At 36.5% G+C, this 13,070-nt stretch overlaps 1 long non-coding RNA gene across 1 annotated transcript; it reads right to left on the bottom strand.

Moving 5' to 3' along the window:
• Positions 1-2,651: 2,651 nt before the first annotated feature.
• On the bottom strand, positions 2,652-12,017 carry LOC307010165. Its single transcript, XR_013800162.1, has 3 exons — positions 11,332-12,017; positions 4,512-4,607; positions 2,652-2,978 (listed from the first exon to the last, which is right to left on the bottom strand). It is a non-coding gene; the product is annotated as an uncharacterized lncRNA (long non-coding RNA).
• Positions 12,018-13,070: the final 1,053 nt, after the last annotated feature.

Below are 13,070 nucleotides of genomic sequence, written 5' to 3'. Positions count from 1 at the left end.
CCTCAGTTCTTGCCATCTCCGAAATTTCCAGCGAAAAACATTGCATTTAAAATATAAACACTAAAGGCTTGCCATAGTGAATCATGGTAAGAAAAAAAAAACATTTTGGAAGAAGGATTGATGATGTATTGACTCATTATTTATATTTAATTAATTTTGCAGGGTCTCATTTTTATTATAATTCTCATGGAATAATCCAACTTCATCATATTGTTTATTGCATTTGGAACAGCTGTGAAAGTAGGTGGTGGTCATTGAAAGGTCAGTGTGTATACATTAATATGCATTACAGTCATAAAATATCCTGCTTTCATGATACAACATTTCCTTAACAGCTGTGCGTGTATGGATGTGTTATGACATATGCCTAATAGGCTGCAGGCATACTCATATAAAACACACTCAACCTGTGTGCTGATAGTCACATGATGTGTCTCTATTTTACACAGCAGGACTGCAGGCAATCAGTCAGAGAAACTCACAAGAGGGTTGGTCCCTTCATGAAGTAGCACAAAAAGTAAATCACATTGGCTCAAAATGTTCTATAAGGACAGTAATATACTCTAGTTTATACTCTAGTTTATACTCTATGACAGCACAAAATGTCAACTTTATATTCGAAATATTCTACAATTAATTAAAAGTTATGTTATAATTATGTTATGTTATGTGTATTTGTTTGATCGATTTAAATGGAAAAACCTTAAAGGATACACTCTAATAACCCAAATGGCTGGGTTTGTCCATATTTGACCCAAAATTGGGTTAAAACAACCCAGCATTTTTTAGAGAAACAAACTGATAAACGAAATAAAATATAGTAAAATAACTCAAATATAGTAGTTGTCAAAGGTGATATCGGAAGGGGATATTTGTTCTTTATGATAATCCATATACAATTCCATCAACATTTGAGGAAATATATCTTAAATGTTTTTTTGAACTATTTTAAATATGAAGGTGAAGGAATAACAAAACACAAACCTGGTTTAACTATTTATCTGACAAAATTATTTGGAAAAAAAGGCAAACTACAGCTACTGGTTTTATTTGACTATGCAAAAAAAAAACTGCATAAAAAAAATACTCAGGAAAAAGCAGACACTCAACAATGAGTTATTTATATTTCGCTTAGTTATCGCTCTTGTTTTTGCATGTGTTTATTAGTTGTATATATATATATATATAGCTAATTAAAAATATCTACTAACCACTAATTATAATTAACTCAGGCAGCATGACATTTATGCTCAATTAGACTTGAGCTAATTGTTGAAATGAATAAGGCATGAAACGCAAACACACAACCATGACATTAACCATTTTGAAAAGTAAAAACATGTCTAAGTACTTATATGTCTATTTTCTTGTTCTCCTCCTGGATAAAAAGAGAAATACAGGCGGTCTTCTGCAGATATCTGGTGCAGCTCAATTTAACTAAGGATCAAATCCTCTGGGAGTAAGTATGGCACCTTTATCAAAAGCATCACACTCTCAGTACTCTGCAAGAGATGCACCATAGATGCTTGGTGTTTGAACTGCACGGCAGCTATAAAAGCAGAAAAAAATGACTGAAACTGCAATGTTTTGCTAAACGTTCGGTAAAGCTTACAACAGCCCGGAACATAAAATTAAACAAACCTTAAGATTTTTTTATTGATTTCAACTTCTTATTGTATGGTTATTAATCTTAAAATATGGCTCAAGATCTTTGATCATGATTTCAGAGACACTGTCTTTTCTATGTCCATAAAAAAACATTTACAATAGACCAGTATCAGCACGAGAAGAAAAAAAGACAGTGACCTATTTTCAGCAGGCTGCTCTATTTTCTTGCACACCTGGGATGAGAATACAAGCCGGCATAAAGTTTGTCTGTTTTTTCCCCTCCCTTTTTATCTGTCAGTCGCATACTGTTATGTCCTCTTTCAGTTCACACACATATGACCCATGTTTATCTCCCCAGGTTTTGAGCAGCAGAGCTCCAGTATTGAACCACTAAACCGAAATGCAGTTGTACAGATGTGGCCCCTGAACACGCACAAAAGAAACGAGCGAGCTTAATTGAGCCGGGTAATTGGCCATTATTTACCGCCGAGATGACGCTCCCCACCGCTGGCTTTGACACATCTGTAGAGCTCATTAGTGTGAGGAACTCTCTCAAACGAGGCTGGAAAACGTGACAAGCTGCTTTGTTTCAGCTGTTATGTAACTGCGGGGTGCTCTCGTGCTCATAATTGACCTGGATGAAACATGTTTCAATCTCTGTACCTTTGTTGTAATGGTGGTTGGGTAGGTGGGTTTATAAAGTCAGTGATTATGTGAGTCCTGGACACGGAGTATATCTTAGGTTTGACAGAAATAGCAGGCTGTGCTGGCTAGCAGTAAATCTTTTAAATGATTAAATTGGACATGTTTCAACAAAAAGGACTTTCTGGTAGTTCAGGTTTTAGACGGTTTCACTGTACACTAAAAAAAAAAAGCTTTGTCATGTAAAAAATAAACTTAACATCAGCATGAAACGAAAGTTGCGGTTGTATTTTATTTTATGCTGTGATGTATATCCGAATGAAATGGTTTCTCAAGCAAGAAAAAATGTTTAGGGCAGGACTTGATTTTGTCCACTGGGAATTGCTTGGATTGTTGTGGTTTGCTATTGCTACAATTTCATGTGAGTGACAGGTTGTCTTGTATAATGTTCCTAAAAGCAATGTCTTAATTTTTCACATGTATGTTACATACATTTAATGGTCCTATTATACACCTGGCGCTATATTAAAATATTAAAAATAACTACAATTTTATTATTGTGTACACAAAGATATGGTGGAATGAATCCGGCTTGTCCTGTAGATGGTCTGTTCGTGCGCTTTATCCTCGAGCACAAGCAGATCCGTTCCCTCGCTAGAGAAGCGTTCAGTCTTTCCGCTTGCAAATTCCACCATGTAAAGAGCGAATCCGCCATGGCGCGAGCGCAACTGGAATGTAAAGAGATTGGGCGATGTGACTGATTGGTTTATTGCACGTAAAGCCCAAAACACACCCATTACTCATTAAGAGAATAGGGACAACCCTTTTAGACCAAACGCCGGGTGCCGACCATTTTCCCAAGTGCTAGCAAAAGTGGATTCAGACACGCCCTAAGTGCACTTGCGCCGTGTGCTTTAGACCATGTGCTTAGACTGTTAAAATAGGGCCCTAAATGTATGACAATTGAATTCATAAACCCACTTTTGTTAGAAAACATGCCATATACAGTGCAAAATTTGATTGATTTGCTTATAAGTTTCAACCCAATCTAACTGATCGTTCATCCAACTAAATGAAGTTACGCGACATTTGAATCAGAAATATTCACCAAATGTGTAAGTTTGCCAGACATCAATAAACAAACGTAAAATGTAGTGACAATATGGGTAACAGATACAACAACAGGTGTTTAGAGCATATTAAAGCCCCTATTCGCAATAACAACTAAACTCATCCAGAACCAACGAGTTTCACATTGAAATTCAGCCCCTGGCCTCAGATGGGAGTAAATGTCTTTCCCCCAGCTGCACCTGACAGCAAGTCTCGGTTCTGTTTACGTGCCTCAGCTCCCATTACAGCCCTGTGCCGATTGCCATCAAAATAGATCTTCAATTTTGCAAGTGGGATTCAGACCTCCATCAAAACAATTGCCTGTCATGCGGAACAACAGTTGGCAATGTTGCATTTGATGAGGCAATCAGTCCACTGATCCTGCTGCATATTAGCAGATCCTAATGACTCTTTGCATCAGAAAGAACCCTTCAGCACACTGACCATACATTTTCACAAATGGATAGTAAAAAGACATTTTCTTCACATAGATTAAGACATTTATATTAGAATATAAATATGTTTAGACAGCTCATGGAAATGGCTGGTAAAATGGATTTACTGATTACATTATAAATTTGTATTGCATGTCATCCTGCATAACCTCTATAGTAAACCATAAAAAAGTAGTCGCCTGCTTTAAAAGCAAAATATTAAAATATTAATATATTTGATAATAAAAATAAATATTATAAAAACAAGAAATCAAGGCTCCCAAACTTTTTGACCAATGAATTTGTCTAACGAATTTTCCTGTCACTTGCGATTACTGGATACGGATATTTTGGTAAGACTTTAGTTTAGGGTCCAGTTCTCACTATAGTTGCTTATTAGCATGCATATTAATATTGGCTGTTTATTAGTACTTATAAAGCACTTATTAATGCCTTATTCTGCATGACCATATTCTACATCCCTTAATCCTACACAATACATAAACTTAACAACTTCCTTACTAATAATTAGCAGTAATAAGGAATTTATTGAGGCAAAAGTTATAGTTAATAGTTAGTTAAAAGTGAGAATTTGACCCTAATCTAAAGTTTGACTGATATATTTTATGGATTTCACTCATAATTAGAAATGTCCTGCTGGCGAAATATTTTAGCTATAGCAGAGCATAAATAGGGGAAAAATGTTTTATTTAATACCAAATTCTTCATGGCTCCTTTCTCCGATCTTCAGGCCTGGATGGTGCAATTTAAAAATGTCCTGATCTCTCCTGGTTTTCCATAACTGTGTGAATCCTAAAGAGAAGATTGAAAAAGAATGAATGCATGCATAGCAAAGTGAGGTATTATGCCATGAAAATGAAAAAAGTAAAAGGAAGAACCCACTCCACTGAAACATGGCCATTTAAAATTCAAAGCCTCTTTCATAGCAGAGTGACTCAACTCTGAAATTTTGTTGCTTCAGTAGATCAAATAATAGAATTATGTGCATGTCGACCCCTGTCTTAATTACAGCTTTCAAAACATATTAATCAGGCAATCAGAGCAGGTCGGCCTCTGCAAAGAACAAGTCGTGGGGAGCGAACAGAGAACTCTACATTACTCTCATTAGAAGCACTTGGATATACTTGGATAATTAAATAAAATTTTATTTAAAAAAAGGATGAGGGACTACTGAGCTGCACTGCCAGACGTGTAAAATACGGTATTCTCTGGCAATCAGGGAAACCTGTGAAGACACATTGTGCAGTCCACAATGGGGAAAAATGATTGTAGCACAAGTGTTTGAAGAGAGGCAGATTGTTTTATGACTGTACATGTGTATCCTAGCAACCAGGCCCCTTATGTTTGCTTTGCATCAGTGGCCCGTACCTCATGTCACCATGAAAGGTTGCAGAGAGCATAAAAGAGATAAGACATTTGGTGTTGTAGCAATTTCCCCCAAAGTAAGAGCAAAATTATTAATTATATAACAGATTGAACAACAAAACAGCTAGATTTTCAGCACTCAACCTTTTACAGTATGTCCATGGAACGGTCAGAGTGCTTTCTGACCGTTTCACGCATCTGAGGAGGAATCTCTATGGATTGTTTGGTTCTTTCTGTTGTCAGGAAGTAACAAGAGCAAGCTCTTGTGGAATATGTTCACAACTAAATTAAGTTTCTCAGTGACTATGTCTTTTAGTCTGGTCTATATATGAAAAATATTAATCAGCAAATTTGTATGTTGGGGAAAATTAAAGGAGACCACCACTTTTATTGGAAATAGGCTCATTTTCCAACTCCCCTAGAGTTAAACAGTTGAGTTTTACCGTTTTCGAATCCATTCAGCTGATCTCCATGTCTGACGGTAGCACTTTTAGCATAGCTTAGCATAGACCATTGAATCTGATTAGACCGTTAGCATCTCTCTCAAAAAAATGACCAAAGAGTTTCAATATTTTTCCTATTTAAAACTTGACTCTTCTGTAGTTACATTGTGTACTAAGACCGACAGAAAATGAAAAGTTGCGATTTTCTAGGCCAATATGACTAGGAACTATACTCGCATTCCTACGTAATAATTAAGGAACTGTGCTGCCGTACCATGAGTGCAGCAGGCGCAATATTACGCAGCACCTGAAAATAGTCCCCAGCTAGGTAACTTCCAACGTGAACGGGGCTAAGTTTGTAATATCATTGCGCCTGCTGGTACGGCAGCACAGTTCACATCGATGAACAACGTTCACAAATGATTAATTTAAATTAATTTAAATCTCCTCCCATACATTTTGCATCTGAAAGGGAAACTCCTATACAAATGCATATGCAATAAGGTCAGCCGCAAAAATAACTGTCCACGCCTTTTCAGCGCAAATAAATGCAAATTTCACTGCATGCCTTTAGTAAATCCTGACCGCTGTTCTTTAACGCCAAAAGAGGGTTTGCGTTGGCGCAAGCTATTAGTAAATCTATGTTGGTATTTCTATGTATGCAAGCTGCTATTTGTTGTATCTATTGTATTATAATTCATGAATTCTTTAATGGTATTTTAAAAAGCATCATATGGATGTTTGGCTCCTTGCTGCATTCTGAGAGAGACAATAAAGCTGAGTCTGTGTCTGGTAAAGCTGTGATTGGTCACTCAGATGGTTATAAACAGGCAGTCTTTGACCAGAATATGGTGGAGGGAATGCTAAGTTTCAAAATGAAAAGTTATAAATATTTAGGTGCTATTTTAATAATTCATTTGTTTAGCCTGTTTATCAGTTTGTATATACAGTAAAGCACAATCCAAAAAAATAAAAACATCCCTAATCTCTTGTAGCATCTTTCAAACGCATGCTCATGCTCTGGCTAATGTCTCAGTGGTACCCAAAACATCACCTGCTCTGCTTTGAAACATCTGCCTGCAACAAATTCTTGCTGGAGGGCTCCCCGCAGAAATGAAGCAGCGTTGCAGATTGAGCGGAGAGAGAATCACCACGGAGCCCAAGGCTAAGGGCCGGAACTCATTGTTTTGCAGCTCTCAGCTGCTCAACGTACCCAGAACACCACAAAAGATCCCAGTCAGCGAGGATGTCCACGATCTCACTTCAAACTGCGTCCTTCGTGGCAGGCACGAGGGATTTGTGGAAAAGTTTTAGCTTACTGGTTTGCTTTTATTTAATTTAAGTTTTTGCATAGCAGTAACTTGCCTAGCCTATAGATCACCTCTCTCATCGTTTGCCTGGGAATCCTTTCAGAGGCAATAATCTCATGTTTAAAATATCAGGCTTTTTGTTGTTGATATTTCCCCTTCAGCTATAATTAAATTCTTAATTATCAAGACGCAGTCACAAGGAACACTGAGGCAGGGAATTCAATTTGGAGACCCCCTGTACCATCCCGAGGGTCAATAGAGGATTGTGGGAAGTGAGTGGGGTATGGATTGGGGAAGAAAGGAGAAAATAAGAGAGTTATGGATTCTTTTGATGGATATAATTTGCAGCACTGCTTTGCTTCCTGCTGCCATGAGATCACCTGATTCACTGACATCTTAATCATGTGTTCCTCAGGAGGAATCGCTCTGGATTACTGCTCTGTTCTTTCTATTAAAAGCAAGCAACAACAGCAGCCTCCCATGGACCAAGGATACAACACAATTAACTTTCTCACTGACTTCTCTTCATCCTTTCAGCAGGTCTATATGAAGTCTGCAAGTCTGTATGATGGGAAAAACTAAGCTTAAAGGGACAGTTCACAAAAATATCATATTTATTCACCATCGTGCCGTTCTAAACATGTATACTGTTTAAAAATAATGAATTAAAAAAATAAAAAAATAAAAAAAACATTACAAAGCTACATTGGACATCTTCTAAATAGTGTCAACAAATCTCATTATCAAAATGATTTAAAAATATATTTGTTAACCAAAGGTTTTTTAGTCATCAACAATATCAAAGACGGTGTTGACATTTTAAATAATACACTACCATTCAAAAATGAATGCAAGATTGGGGTCGGCAAGCTTTGTTAAAAATTGTTCTTTAAAGAAACCTCTTATGCTCACCGAGGCTGCATTTATTTGATCAAAAATACAGTAAAAACAATAATATTGTGTCATATTACTGCAGTTTAACCCTAGGGTATAAGTGTTTTCTATTTTCCATGATGGCAAAGCTGGATTTACATCAGCCATGAATCAGTGTCAGATGATCCTTCATGATCATGATCCTTGATTTATTTGAAATAAATAAATTTGAAACATCATAAATGTCTTTACCTTTTGATCAATGTCATGCATCCTTATTGAATAAAAGCAATAAGCAATTTCTTAAAAACAAATATCCCAAACTTCTAAATGGTAGTGCATATAAAAGTTAGTTAGAAGTAGTTATAAAACTGAAAACGGACTAAAATGGAAGTAAAACATTGACAATGTTAAGGAATTATTTTCATAAAAATACAAAAGCTATGACAAAAACTGTAAAAATTAACTAAATGAAGCTTCAAAAGCCATGTGATGCTGCACTATGTGATTAATGGAGAACATGGAGGTGTGTAACTTCATGACAGAATTTCCATTTTCGACTGAACTACTCCTTTAACATGATTTCAGCACACATACAGTATACCTTTTCAGCTATTTATGACTGAATGCACTGTAAGGATGGGCGTAATGTATGAACTTTCCATTTTCGAGCGAACTACTGCTTTAACATGAAATCAGCACACATGTGCAGTACCTTTTCAGCTATTTATGACTAAATGCACTGTAAGGAAGGGCGTAATGTATGAACTTTGACTCACTGATTGCTGATATGCAGGTTCTGTCATGGCCATGAGGATAGCTGAGGACGCTTTTCCCTCTCTCTCTCTCTCTCTCTCACACACACACAGGGATCTTGATGATTGGTCTATTTGGGAGAGTGTCCAGGACTCAGAGGAATGAATCTGACACTAATGCAGAGTGGAGGTGGCACAGGGGTGCACTGCGGATGTGCTTGCACTCTTTGAAGTGTCAGAACTGCTATGCCGGCACTGCGCCTACCTCCTCCTCCTCCAGATATTACAACGCAGTGTGTGCCTCGGGGAACATGGGTAAAGGATTGCCCCTGGCTAATTCGACATGCCTCCACTACATTTCACTCTTATCGGCCATTGTGGAGTACCTAAAAAATCAGTTTGACACAAGGCTTAAACACTGATATATTCCTGCATTTTCTTCCGACTTCTTTTTGTCTCTCTGTGTTTTTTAAAAACTCCCCCGCAGGCCTCGTTCCCGCCTTCTAGGTCAGCTCTTCTGTGATGTCATGCGTTCAGCTGGCCAGATGCAAAGGCGGTACTGACTCCTCCAGTTCCCTGCAGCACACGTCTCCCTCGATTCATAGGTAAAGAGTTCATGTCCTGGAATGGTCAGACATGGTGAATGGGCTCTGTGGGAAACAGCTTGTGCAGTCTGATCAGCTCTGACCCTTACAGATGAGCCATTCAGACAATGTGACACATGAAACCATCCAGTCACAGACCATCTGTGAAGTGAGCGTTTAAATGCAGGTGACTTCTCACTGTCATTCTACCAAAACTCAAAGGAACAGTTCACTCAAGAATAAAACTCTGTCATTAGTTACTCACTCTCAAAGTCATTCCAAACAAAAGGTACAACTTTGTGGAAACTCTGTAGAAAACGCTCACGCTCCTTATAGTTCGTATTGTTCCGAATATAAGACCCCCCTCAATATAAGACCCCCTTTTCAAGATGTACCTTTTGGAAAAAAGTTTTTTTGAAGACCACAGAAAATACTTTATTTGAAAATAATTTTCATATTGCATTTTTTTTTTCATATTAAAATATTACTGGTAAAACACTGGTAAAATCTACCAACAACAATTACATTCAGAAATAAACATTTTATAGCTACCATTAAGATAACCTGAAGTTCTCATTTAGTAGATTTCACAATGACTGATTTGAGAGAAAACATCCAGATACAAAAGTTTTAAAGAAATTCCACATACGAAGGCTAACTATTCATAAGACACAGTATATATGATGAAGCACTATAGTGTCCACTGCATGTAGTGATTGATGTGTACTATGCTATCAGAACCCATGCATACAACTTTTTTTTTAATAGCGTCCACTGTAGTGTGACCTCTATGCATGAAAGGGTTAATATATATAATATATATATATTGAAGCCATAGCTTTGTTTGAGGACCTAAATTTAAACATTCAACAAAATAGGTTTATGACTTAAAATATATTCATTTGAAAAACATTTTTTTTGCAATTTTATGGTGATTTTGTATCTTTTTTTAAGCTTGAAAGCCTCATCATTGTAATTTCATAGACAAAAACATAGACAAAAGAGCAATCCATTAAAATTTTGTATAGCAAGTAATGGAAAAAAATCATATGGGTTGGAAATGACACAAGGGTTAGTAAATTACAGAATTTCCATTTTTGGGTAAACTAATCCTTTAATGGTCTGACCTACTTTGCAACCCTTCTGTAAGTTGTCTAAAAACTGCATGTCACCAGTTTAACTCCAAAATAAGCTTTCACAGAGAGAAACTATTGCCGGATGTGGATGGGCTGTGATGAAGGATGACTCCGCACTAGTTTGATGAGCTTTAGCTTTAGCTCATCAGACACGCCTCACCAATCAGCAAATTAAAACCATCCGAACAGCTGGCTCATCCTGCCGTTTGAATCCGGATCATAATTAGGGATGGAGATGGGGGGAAATGCATCATAATACATGAAGTATGGATGCATTCCTGATCATTTTTTATTACTGGTGTTTTTCCAAACATCTCAAAAGATTTTTTTAAATCAAAAGTCTTAGCAAAAGTTCTGTTCTAAAAGATCTGCTTCTGTTTCAGCTACATTAAGGCACTTTTTTTTGACAGGGAGATAGTTGTTAATAACTGCCACAATTTACCCGAATTCACCATATTCATAATTTTAAACTCATTTTAAAACAGCAAAACCAATTGATTAATTCATTTAAAAGTAACTTTGGCTACGTTCACATTGGGATTGACAAAAGCACTTATTTAAAGGTGTAGTAAAGTCTCTAAATGTCCCGTTCACACAATGACTCATGCTTAGAACACAAAGCTCTTGGGAGCAACTCCGGAGAAGAACAATGACTGGATCTAAACCCTTCAGATGACACACAGCTCACACACAGCTTTCATCTTTAAATAATAGGTAAATAATAATAAATCAATAATTTTTACATTGTTATATTGTCACATGAAAAGCTTATTTGATGTGAAACTTACTGAGACCTTATTACTGAGACCCTAACAGCCACTTTCAGCCATACAAAAGTTGAGAGTTATGAGTTTGCCCACAAAATAAAGTGATGACCAGTCAACTTATATAAGCTTCTTGCAATATTTCCTCTAAAATCACTGGCGAAATAAGAGTGGCCAAATTATAATGATGCTGTTAAAGTTTGTCAACTCAAACTTAATTTAGTAGTCTCAAAGGACACACTAATCCCATTGTGTATCTGTAAAGACTGCATTTTCAATGACTCACTTGGCTGATGAACTTGCTGAACCACAGTGAGTGTGTAAAGCCTCTTCCTACTGCAACATTTGGAAAGAAATGACTGATGTTTTACAGCAGCTCAATCTGACTTTCTCTTTGACTCTTCGGCGCCTCCCCAGTTTGTGGATCCCTCAGGGAGAGAAAAATGGAGTTCACAGATGCAGTATTGCAGAAATATAAATAAATATATGGATTTTAAAAAAACAGTAAACACTGACATCATTTACAAAAAGAAGTGGTGTGACCAAGTTTTAACAGATATGTGGGAGAGAAGCGTCCCTATGTTTTTTGCAATAAAAACAAGTGACTTTTTTAAAAGGAGAGGGTAAGTAGCGGTGCCAAAATCATCCCATATCTTTCTCATAACAATAAGCAATTAATTCCACCTTCGAGAACAACATAACCCTGAAGATGAGATGATGCAATTGGCAGTAAAATGTCCATGCTAAAATTAGGCTTCTATTATTTGTGAATAGAATAGAGCCCAAATTGAGTTTGGAATATGGAGAATTTCAGAGAGATGCTAATCAAATTCACTCAAAGATGCCTTTCAATCTCGTTTGGCCTAATGTCTATGATTACGCATTGTGTGAACATGCTCACACCCTGTACAATGTTTCAGCCACTATATTCAACATGTATTACAGATAGACAGAAAAAATAGAAAGACACTTACTAATTAATACAGTAAGGTCCAACAACCACATTGGGATTTTTTTGTCTTTTTCTAAAACAAAAAAAATAAAAAAATAAAAAAATGCAGTATATTTCAAAATTTCACACTTTCTAAATGTCTGTCCAGATAGTATCATTTTGTTTTGAAACTTAATATATATATATATATATATATATATATATATTTAAAAAAAAATCACAAGTGATCTTAGTTTGCACCTCACTGTATGTGGATACTTTATGAGCTTTCCTCATTTTTCAAAATGTCTTGTTTTATGCAAAGCATCTGCCAACCTTGGGACAGTTTGGAGACAAGGTCACGTCATTGGACTGACCCCTCTTGCCGAGCATTGAGCAGTTTCATAACAAGGTGTCCGGATTTTGCATTTTAGGCATCCTCTGGACTTGTAACATCTCCTTTGCTAAAGTCTTTCTCACTTTGTCTCATTTTATATGTGTAAGAAGAGAGAAGACTGACAGAAGAGATTGGGGTGTTTTCTGCATGCAGTACTCATGGTTAGGATTAGGGTTGAAAAGAAAAGAAGAAACAGGCATGTTTTCCTATACCCTAACCCTAACCCTAACCCTAACCCTATACACACGCAATTCTACATTCCTCTCTGAGAAGTAAACATATACATACAAAAAAACTATAGACACAGAAACATTTTTTTTTTTTTTTTTTTTTATTACACTTGCTAACTGCTTTTAGCTAATATTACCCCCCAAATCTGCTTTAATTCACATCCAATTTATAGTATGCACTAGAAAAATTATGTAGTTGTAACCAGTATGTGTATAACACACTATAGCTGAGAAAGACAACGAAAGGTGGAAAACAATCGCTTAATCCAAGATGATTCGGGGGGAGAAAAGTACACTTAAGAGAAAAGAAAGAAATCCATGAATCTCAGGTCAATCAAACTGATCAACAGTTGTCAGTTATGTGAAGTGAAAGCACTCTGTAGGGAGAAAGATGTTACAGTTTCAAATATGCCACCTAATTTCCACAGCAGGCAGAAATGTATATTTACAGCTGATAAGATTTTCAA

This window comes from Phoxinus phoxinus (genome assembly GCF_949152265.1).
Source record: "Phoxinus phoxinus genome assembly, chromosome: 14".
NCBI lineage: Eukaryota > Metazoa > Chordata > Actinopteri > Cypriniformes > Leuciscidae > Phoxinus > Phoxinus phoxinus.
The sequence above is the reverse complement of the archived record's forward strand: the minus strand, read 5'-3'. Positions and strand labels throughout refer to the sequence as shown.